The following is an 11146-nucleotide window of genomic DNA, read 5'->3' as shown; positions in this document are numbered from 1 at the left end:
TCTGTATGCAGTCCACCTGTCATTCTCTTTTAAATATTTTTAATGTTTTTTTTAATTTATTTTGGAGAGAGAACGAGAGCACAAGCAGGGGAGGGGCAGAGAGAGAGGGAGACCCAGCCTCCGAAGCAGGCTCCAGGCTCTGAGCCATCAGCACAGAGCCCCGACACGGAGCTCGAGCCCACGAACCGTGAGATCATGGCCTGAGCCGGAGCCGGACGCTTAAGTGCCTGAGCCACCCAGGCGCCCCTGTCATTTTCTTTTGTAACACCCTGACTTTTTCTTCAAAGTGTTTCGCATAGTTCGTATATACACAAGCTCTCCCACCGCACAGTTAACACCAAGAGGGCAAGACTTCGGCTGTTGGCTCATCCAGGGTCTGGCACTGTGCCTGGAAAGCACACTCATCACACTCAGTCAACATCTGTTGAATGAACGATTGCCCTAAACGCTAGAAATGCGACCCAGGGAAAGTCGCTTGTTTAGTTTCTCCATCTGTAAAATGGGCGCCATCATCCCTCCCTCAAAGTGTCGCTGGGAAAACAATTTTTGCATGCTCTCGGTACAAACTTTAAAAGACATCCAGAGACACACTCGGACAAGTAAAGCACTGTATGATACACAAATGCCCATTGTCACTCGATTATAAGAGTGAAAAACTAGACGCAGTCAGAAAGATCATCCACAGAGAGCTGATTAATAAATCACAGCACGTTCATACAATAGAGTACTGTGCAGTTGCCTAAAATGATGTAGCTGCTCGCCACGGAGAGCGATGTGAAAGAGAAATGAAGTTGGACAAGAGCGCACCTACTTCGTTTAAAAAATACGTGTTCTCCAGAACAGGAAACTTCCGGCGTTGTTTCTCTCTTGGGGGGGGGGGTGCGATTGGCCATGGGGAAGGGATTCACTTTGTCATTTCAAGCTGGTTTGAAATTTTTACCGGGGGCCCTTATTACGTTTACAAATAATTCATTCGTTCTTGTCGAACACCGGGCAGGGGGCAGTGCAGGAGCCCGAGCGGAGCTGAGCTCCTCCTCTCCGTCCAGGTGCTGGGCGCGGAACCTCCAGATCATTCGGACAGCCCCGCGCAGGCCCCGGAGCTGAGCGCCAGCACGCCCTCCGCATACTCCCCCCGGTCTCAGCGCTTCCCCCAGCCTTTACTGGACCACAGCCTCGTAGCCTGCCTGCTGTGAAAACAAAACAAACACACAAAAGCAGTCCTCTGGGGGCTGTGAGGGTAGCAATGACCGGCGGCTGGCAGCTGGGAGCTTGGTTTCCTACCTCGCGCTCCCTGATGCCCGCCGGGAAGATTCTCCAGACAGCCCGGCTGCAGCCGGTGCCACGGGTGCCAGGCCTAAGGACCCAGCCATAAATCATTAGCAGATTGGCCCACAGATCACTTCCCCTTTGGGGGCACTGCCTGGCGCTTCCCAGGAGGAAGAGATTTATCAGCACTTGGCCTGCTGCCCTGCCTTCCCGCAGGCACAGGCTTCCAGCAGGTGGGACCGAGGGGTTCCTCCTCCTCAGGCTCAGGGCTGTGCCTGAGGAGGCCCAGGAGAACCAAAGAAAAAGCCACGGGCTCAGGAGACGGAGTGAGAAAACTTACCCTGAATAGTCCCTGGTCAGACCCAGAGGGGGACCGGAGGGAAGTCATTCTCTGATTCTGACCACACTGACTGACTCTGGACGGCCCCCACGGCCCTCCACACCCTCCACCCAGCAGAGAGCAGGCCTGCCGCCATTTTCCCTATAACCGAACCTTGGCCCTGCTTTGATCTCTGTTCTCCCTTCGCAGTGCTCACACTGGGAAGGCGCCTTCGAGAAGCTATCCCAGGGCAATTTTCCACCTTTGAAGTCCCCGGAAAGCCCTGCCAAGAGCTGTTCTGGGGCAGGCAGCCTGGTGCCGGTGCCTCACGGGTGCCTGAACTGGAACATCAAGACATCAAAGAAGAAGGTGGCAGCGGAGGGATGAGTAAGCTTAGTTCCAGGCTTTGCCTCGGCCCAGGGGCCCTCTCCGGATCTCCCAGCCAGTCATGGAGCCAGATCGGGAGGCCCAGCACACAGAGCCTGGAGAGCTGCCTGGGAGGAAGCCTGCGATGTTTCCAGAGCATCGTCCTGCTCTCCATACCTGGGGAAGAGCACTGATCACGACAGAGCAGGAGTGGAGTCCGGCCCTGGTTCCAAGACTCCCTTGGCTGCCCAGTCCTTGACAACTCCCCTCCCCGCTCAGGTCCCCGGTTACTCCATCCGTCAAATGAGAAGGTGGCATCAGCCTTAAGATGCCCAGCCGGCAGTCCATGGGGCACCACGGGGGTGTAGACACGTTTTGTTTGGCCAACGTGAGTGTAACAAGTGTTTTTAACCGTTACGCAGTTACCCAACTTCTAAAACTCAGGAGATTTGATACTGATTCCTACATTTTTGGATTCCTTTGCAAAACGTGGAAAATGTGGCAACACTGGACCGTGTCCAATATGGCAGACATTGGCAGGGGATGAGTCCTAGCGGCCATCTTGGCAAGAAACCTAAGTTCCAAAAAAAAGAAAGAAAAGAAAAGAAAAGAAACCCAAGCAGCATCTTCAGCATCTGCATCTTTAGCACTCCCCGGGGGGGGAACTCTCAGCCACATTAAAGCTTTCTCGAAGCACTATACTCTGTGGTGATTTGCAGCTGTGAGACGCTGAACCCAATGCACTCAGTGGGGCCCGGAGAAAGGGACCCAGGCATGAGCCGCCCCCGTCTTCCAGGCCCTGCCCCAAGCCCTATCCATCCATCGTTTCTTTCCAACCACACAACAACCCCGGAAGCTGGTACTATTATTGCCCTCATTCAACAGGTGGCGAAACTGAAGCAGAAGGAGGTCAAGAAATGTGTGCTAAATCACATGGCTGGAAGTGGCAGGGTTGGAATCCACACTTGGACCTGACTCCAAAGTTATTGCATAAGAACACGGCTGCTAATAGCTTCCTTTCCCGCTGGGACCAAGAAAGGGAATTGTGACTGAGAGCAAACCGGGGGTGGGGGTGGTAGGGGAGCGATGTTTGCACCGACAGGTAATAGGGAAATATCTGTGCAGTTGTAAGTCGGGACAGAGCGGCGAGCCTAGATCACATTGTGTTCCAGAATCATCCTGGAGCCTGCCAGACTCACGGCTCTGGGGAGCACTGTCCGGTGCCATGTGACCTCAAGTTTTGGCAAAGTAGTTCATGACACGGTCGCAGTAGCCGGGCCCTCCTCGCTGGCCTGTGGCTGGCTTCGGGCAGCTACCTTCCAGATTCACAGAAGCGGAAGCACTTGACCGGAGAGACTCTGAGATCAGAAACTGAGATGCATCGGCTTTTGCTACCCGACTCAAAGGTTTTGCTTTTGCTGCTGCTGCCGCTTCTTTGCTTGGTTGTCTTGCTGTCATTGTGTGATGGGCCTCTTTGCCACGGACACTTCCTCTGCCTCTATCCAGGTCCGCACCCCGTAGACCACACAAGTTGGTGACCCTTAGAAAAGCATCTTGATTCCAATAAGATAGACGAAGAACAAACAAACAAGACTAACACTGGAGTCTTAAAAAGCTCAGTCAGGGTGGGGCCCCTGGGTGGCTCAGTCGGTGAAGCGTCCGACTTCGGCTCAGGTCACGATCTCATAGTTCGTGGGTTCGAGCCCCGCGTCAGGCTCTGTGCTGACAGCTCAGAGCCTGGAGCCTGTTTCAGATTCTGTGTCTCCCCCCCTCTCTCTCTGCCCCTCCCCTGTTCATGCTCTGTCTCTGTCTCAAAAATAAAAAATAAACAGTAAAAAAATAAAAAATAAAAAAAAAAGCTATGTTGGGGTGGCGGGGGTGGGGGCGGGGGCGGGGGGAGGGAGTGCCTGTGTAGCTCAGTCGGTTAAGCATCTGAGTCTCCCACGTTTTGTGGGATCGAGCCCCACGTCAGGCTCTGTGCCAACAGCTCGGAGGCTGCTTTGGGTTCTCTCTCTCTCTTTCTCTCCCCCTCCCCTACTCGTACTCTCCCCCTCTCTCAAAATAAATAAATAAACTAAAAAAAAAGAAAGAAAGAAAAAAGCTGAGCCGGAAGCCAACCTGTTGACCAGCTCATCATTGGGAGAGACAGCAGGAGGGGCTGGTGGTAGCCAGCCAGAACGACTTTCATAGCTCTTTTTCATCGCGGGGATCAATATGGGTTGTCTCATCCCCAACTGGGCAGGATGGCACGGGACGGTTGTGAAGTAACCCCCCAGGCTGGAGTGGAGCCAATTTTGTTTTCCCCAAAGCTCTGTTGTTAGTCTCTAAGACCATTCTAGCTTTAACATTCTGTGAGTCTACACTAACGGAAGGAAGAGAAAGGGGAGGAAGAAATCAACCCATGCGCAAGCTGTTTTTCATGGAGACAAACATCAGCGTTTTCTACCACTGCCCTTTCTACCTCCAGGGACGCCACCTCTCTCCGTGGAGCAGCTCCCCGCCTCCTCTGAGGACTTGGCCCCCGATGCCACCCAGATCCTCGAGAAAAAGAAAGCTTCTTCCCAAGTTTTTTAAACACGCTTCTCCAGGCAAAGCTATTTTCTCCCTGACAAGCCATTAAGAAAATTAACCGAGTGGGGAGCACCTGGGTGGCTCAGTCGGTTAAGCGTCCGACTTCGGCTCAGGTCACGATCTCACAGTTTGCGAGTTCAAGCCCCATGTTGGGCTCCGCACTGTCAGCGTGGAACCTGCTTGGGTCTCTCTCTCTCTCTCTCTCTCTCTCTCTCTCTCAAAATAAATAGATAAACTTTTTTAAAAAAAGAAAATTAAGGGGCCCCTGGGTGGCTCAGTCGGTTAAGCGTCCGACTTCGGCTCAGGTCACGATCTCACTGTCTGTGAGTTCAAGCCCCGCGTCGGGCTCTGTGCTGACAGCTCAGAGCCTGGAGCCTGTTTCAGATTCTGTGTCTCCCTCTCTCTCCGCCCCTCCCCCGTTCATGCTCTGTCTCTCCCTGTCTCAAAAATAAATAAACGTTGGGGCGCCTGGGTGGCGCAGTCGGTTAAGCGTCCGACTTCAGCCAGGTCACGATCTCGCGGTCCGTGAGTTCGAGCCCCGCGTCAGGCTCTGGGCTGATGGCTCGGAGCCTGGAGCCTGTTTCCGATTCTGTGTCTCCCTCTCTCCCTGACCCTCCCCCATTCATGCTGTCTCTCTCTGTCCCAAAAATAAATAAACGTTGAAAAAAAAATTTAAAAAAAAATAAATAAAATAAATAAATAAACGTTAAAAAAATTAAAAAAAAAAAGAAAGAAAATGAATTGTTTTCAATCTCATTAAAACAAGAAGGACCCCGACCGTATTAGTCTTCTACTGCTGTGTAGCAAATCGTCACAAACATATCAGCTTAAAACAGCACAGATGTGTATTTTAGCTGGGTGTCCTACTTCAGGCCTCCCAAGGCTGCAGTTGAGGTTGGAGCCACGCTGTGATTTCACCTGCTGGCTTGCTGGGGAAGAATCCGCTTTCAAACTTGGCTTTGGCTTGTGATTAGAAAACGGAGGGCCCCAGCTTCTTGCTGGCAGTTGGCGGTCAGCTGGGAAGTGTCCTCAGGTTCTAGAGGCTGCCCGCGGTTCCTGGACACGTAGGCTTTCCAACATGGCTGCCAGCAAGGAGAGTCTCTAGAACGAGCGTGCTAGCACCATGGCATCTTACGTAGTATGACATAATCACAGGAACGGTGTTTCATTACCTTCATCATATTCTGCTGATCGAAGCTAGGTCACAGGCTCTGTCCTCACTGCAAAGGTGTAGGGAAGGAAGGGCTCGTGGGGGGAGCCACCTTAAGGTCTGTCTGCACACGGCAATGTAAGAGACACCACTGGTTGTCCTGGGCATCCGTCGCAGCTCCCACCTCCAGGGGTGAGCCGGACTGGTCCAAAGATAGCCCTTTGCCTCTATCCATTCGGGGGAGAGCATGTGACCCGGTTCTGGCTACGATGGTGTGCAAAGTCCACAAAGTCTGGGGAGAATTTCCTTGCTCCTAAAACAGAACTAGAGAGAGTGATGGTCTCTCTTTTATTCCTCAGGACGTTTCAGTGTTGAGACAGCACCTTGGGTCTGCAGCAAGCATCTTGTTACCAGTTGGAGGGTGAAGCTATTTGTACAGATGGCAGGCTGGAACGATGAAAAGAGCCCAGGTCTCCGACGTCATCATTTGGCCGCCGAATCAACCATCTCCAAAGCGCATCCTGTACCAGTTACCCCTTGAGTAAGGTCACTTGCGGCCAAACACGTCTTGGTATAATATGACTCACCCAGGGCGAAACAACCTGGGACCCATGGTGCCATTCGCATGGAAGATCCTCGGTTCCATCAGTGAGTGATAGGTTAACGTGGCTGAGTTTTTACTGGATGTTGTACGGGCAGAAAATGGAAAATAATGCCGGGACTCTATGGTGTGTAATTCGTAGCCGCTGCATGTAACCGGGCTTGGCCCACGGCTCCCAGGGAAAGTGCACTCTCGTGTCTGAATGGAGCTGGATATTCTCCATTAATCCAGAGGCAGGACAGTCATTGTAACTGCTCTAGATATTTACTGTATTGAGCAGCACGTGACGGTGAAAGTCATCGGCCCAGCATCTCTTCTCCATTCTTAAATATTTTTTTTCAACGTTTATTTATTTTTGGGACAGAGAGAGACAGAGCATGAACGGGCGAGGGGCAGAGAGAGAGAGGGAGACACAGAATCGGAAACAGGCTCCAGGCTCCGAGCCATCAGCCCAGAGCCCGACGCGGGGCTCGAACTCCCGGACCGCGAGATCGTGACCTGGCTGAAGTTGGACGCTTAACCGACTGCGCCACCCAGGCGCCCCATCCATTCTTAAAAAAAAAAATAAAAAAAAAAATGAAGAGAAATTAATGCTTATTGAATGCCTACAAAGCACCTACTATGTTCTGGGACCATAGACTTCCAGTCAATCCTGACAACACTAGACAAAGGTTATTCTGCCTATTTTCCTGATGAGGGAACAGAGGCTCGGAGATGACATCACACACATCAGTGAGTACTTTCCTTCTGCAGACATTTTTTTTTTGTTCCTTTTAGAATTTGCTGCTCCGTTGTAGACATGATTAGCCCAGAATGGTTTATTCTGGTTAACGCTGCCAAGACCCGAGTGGAGCAAGAGGGTTGCACTTCACCCGTGGCCAAGAGATCTTGAATCTGCTTCCTGGGTATCTAAAAGCCATTGAAGCTCAGAGATCCCATCCAGGCACCGTATCCCATTTGTTGTCATCAGGTCCATTTCAAAGATTGGATAATTGACGGTCGGCGATGTTATGTCACTTGTTCAAAGCCACCCAGCCATTCACGGCACGTTGGGCCAGGATGGATTCAAACTCTGGTCTCTTATTCCAGTGTCCCTGGCATCACCGAGCGGTCCCCTTCTGCCTTGTGAAAGGGGGGGGGGAATACAGCACCTCTGTGAAATTCACCCACAAGCGGCCGTAAGGCACATGCACACAAGGGCTGAGTTTCTACCTGGAGTGGAGTAAGCATAGGCGTTACCGATTCTCAGGGAGAGTCCCAGAGAACGAGAGGGAAACTGCTCATTGTTTGTTGGTTCAGAAGAAATGTTATCTCTGGAGACCGACACAGGGCCTTTGTGATGTCAGAAAATGCAAACTATGCGGCACAGCCCGTTTGCCATTTTGTCTTTGCATCAGCAAGTTGACGGCAAAATATATTGCACAAGCATCGTAAAACCGTTTGGCCCCAGTACCAGAGAGCTTTTACTCTGCCGGCTTCCTGTGACAATTCCAATTTATTTCTTTCAATGTTTGTCGAGGGTCTGGCCAGGCAAACTGCCATGCTTGTTCTATGGTGAATTTCAGATGGGTTCTCTGTGGGGACTGTTTTGCGGCTGTTGATATCACCTTGTTTGCTTTTTACGTGCGGGGTCTTTCGATCTCCGTTTGGTTTAATAACTCATACGTGCATCTAGTAAAAAAAAAAAATCACGGTTTTAAAGTACGGGGAAGGGTAAATCTTCCTCTCTTCTCTGAGCCTCAGGCGAGAGTTTCCCTCCCCAGAGGCAACATCTGCGATCGTCCCCAAGCTAGTTTGTGCATATACAAATCTGTATGATCCTTCACGCACACGCCCTGAGGAACATTCTAGACACACGGCTCTGCCCTAGCTTGTGTTACTGGTTTTTGAATAGCTACAGTATGATTTGCTTAACCTGTTCCCGATTAATGGGCATTTAGATGGTTTCCATTTTCTTCTCAACATATGATCCTGCAATCAATATTCTTGGATTAATGCCTTTGTTCGTGTTTGTAAGTGTAAGTGGGGGAGAAATCCCTAGGATCGCCGGGCCGAAGGACAGCACATTTTAATGTCAACAACTAGAACCCGATGGCCCTCCTTAGTGGTGAGACACAGCTTTTATTTCCTCCAACAGCAGGGAGCGTGCCTGTTTCCTTACAAACTTACCTGCACCGGGTATTTTCAGGCTTCAAATCTGCCAATCTGAGAGGTGAAAAGGGCATCTCTTGTAGTTTCGATTGTGTTTTTCTCATTATGAGATTGAGCAGCTGACGATCTCTTTAAAAGTCTTCTTTTGCTCTGGGCTTGAATCTTAAAATACCCTAAATCCTCTTAGAAGTAGGTAGGGTCAGATCTTGAATCTGGATGGATTTACATAATGGGTCTCTGAAAGGGAGGTGAAAATAAGTCAGAGCGGGGGAATCACTGCCAAATCAGGCCTCCCCCCTCAGGGCCCCAGCACGTCCCTTATCCCTGCCCCTTTGTGGGGTGTGTTCAGAGCCTACCCTGCCCCTGTGAGTCCTGCCCGCGCCCCTGGGGCTACACCCAGGCTGGGCAGTCAGGCCTTGGGACCTCGGGCCCTCATCAGACCCAGAAGCTCCGAGACCAGACCTGTAGATGGGTGGTGAGAGCGTCTGCAGCGTCACATCTTGAGCAAATGGGTCCGAGAGTCACCCCTCACAAATAAGTCGGTCCTCCCTGGATGCGGCACTAGGGTAGGCAATCCCAGCATGCCCGGGGCCAGGTCGAACCGTGTGGCCTCTCCACTTTCGGGGAGCACGAGCCCAGTATGGCCCGAAGAGAAGGTGACATCTCACTTTTGCATATTTTTCTAATCGCAGCACCCTGTCTTGTCTGCTATTTCATTTGAGTCTTTGCGGCCAATGATGGGGAGATTATTAGCATGCCCTTTGCGGACGAGGACACGGAAACCCAGAGAGGTCTGGCAACCTGCGAAAAGTCACGCAGCCCGTGAATGAGATAGTTTAATTCAAACCCAGGCAGGGTTCCATGTCTTTCCCGAGGGCCGGTCTTCATCCTGGGGTTCAGCTGCTGGGGGAGCCTTCCTGGGCCGTATGGGGAAGTCTGGCCAACAAGCCAGGCCCTCATAGAAACGAGACAGGACCTGAACCTTCCCCCGACCCCGGTTTTTCCACACAAAGCGCATCCCCGAGCACTCACACACTACCCTGGAAAATGGGGATTCGTGCTGGCATCCTGATTAGTACAGAGATAGAATTGGGATTCAATCTGCTGTGACTCCAAATCTAGTGCTCCTTCTCCACCTCCCCCACTCTCCCAAGAAAGAAAGGAGCTCCCCTAATAAATGACAGCCCGTTCCCAAATGCATGAGCTTACGCAACACCGGCCACTCTGCCTCTGTCCCCAAGAGAGAGGGGTCTCCTGCAAGGCCCCAGTGTTATCTGGCCAGAGAAAGTGAGTTGGAAGACCTCACACCCATCTGGACTTTATCAGCTTCTTTCCTGGGTAGGATTACAGTAAACGATTATCTGTAGATCTGGAGCCAGCAGGAACTTTGAAGGCCCCAATTGCCAAGGGGGTGGTGAGCTGGGGGAGGGCCTGGAGACACAGAAGATGAAAAAGCAGCCCGGGCATCTTATCTTCCTCCTGAAATCAAACAGGCTGAGCCTGCGCAGGGAGAGAGAGAGAGAGTGAGCGTGTCTGCAAGGCAGACAGTCCCCAGCCCTCGCTGGCCACCAAAGGATGAACAGGGGGCCCCAGGAAGACCTTCCACTGTCTTCTCATGCTCTTTCCTGCCTTCTCTTCATTTTCTTTATTCGTTTATTCACTCCTCCATTCACTCACTTGGACCTTTAGCCCACGAGTGACCACAGCTGGGCAGCAATGGTCTCTCGCTCTGAGCTAAACGCTTTGCCTTCACCTTCCCATTTGATCCTCACAATGACCCTGTGGGAGAGGGGCCAGAATTAGCCCCATTTTACAGATGAGGAAACGGAGGCCCCAAGAGATTAAGTAATTGACCCAGGATTCCATAGCTACTAAATGGCAGTGTAGATTTTCTGAAACCTTCATAGATCCATTCCTCTCTGCTTCCCTTCTCCTCGTAGAATTCATTTACTCATTCAATTTTCCACTTGCCCATTCCTTGTTCACTTAAAACTTCCCCCTCCCATTTGTTATGGTTTTTTCCACCCCTGCTTTCTATCCTTTTGCCTCTTCCCCACTTCTATGACCATTTACTGAGCACCTACTGTGTGCCTGGCCACCATGACAGCAGGCCATGGGGCTCCTGACAGATGGCTTCTGGGGAAGAAGATAGGAGAGCGCCTCATCCATGTTAACCCTCTTCAGATGGGGCTGTTGGACTCAGCTTCCCATGCCTGATTCATCCCACTCTTGGCTTGACGTTCTATGCTTGGATAATCTGGTTCTGAAGACATCTTGACCAAGCGAGTCTTGAGATTGGCTTGGTGAGGGAAGCAACATGGCTTGGGGAGGAGGGGAAGACTTCCTGACGTTTCAGGTGCTGTGTGAGGCTCTCCTTGTTGTTGTATCTCTGACCTCCATTCCTTCAGGGAACATCAGCGTGGATCTACCCCGTTACCCACCTCCCAAGGCACCCGGCGCTCTGTCCTTTCCTCCAGTTGTCTCCGCTTACGTGCCTCCCACCTGTAGACGATTCACTCCTAGAGGCAGGGATTTGGCATCAGAGAATCTGTGCTCCCAACCGGGGCTCAGTTCCTTCCAAACCAGTCCTACTCCCCAGTCCTCCGGCACCTGATGTAGGGCTTGGCAGACTAAACACTCATACGTGCACACCTGAATGGGACTAGAGCGTCATTGTCTCTACTCTTGTTCACGTACTCACCGTAGTGGCCGGTGTCGTGAA

The sequence above is a fragment of the Lynx rufus genome, unplaced genomic scaffold (genome assembly GCF_022079265.1).
Source record: "Lynx rufus isolate CCGP_SWC_20201006 ecotype Redwood Valley unplaced genomic scaffold, mLynRuf1.p SCAF_1, whole genome shotgun sequence".
In the NCBI taxonomy this organism is placed as follows: domain Eukaryota; kingdom Metazoa; phylum Chordata; class Mammalia; order Carnivora; family Felidae; genus Lynx; species Lynx rufus.
Note: the sequence above shows the minus strand (reverse complement) of the source record.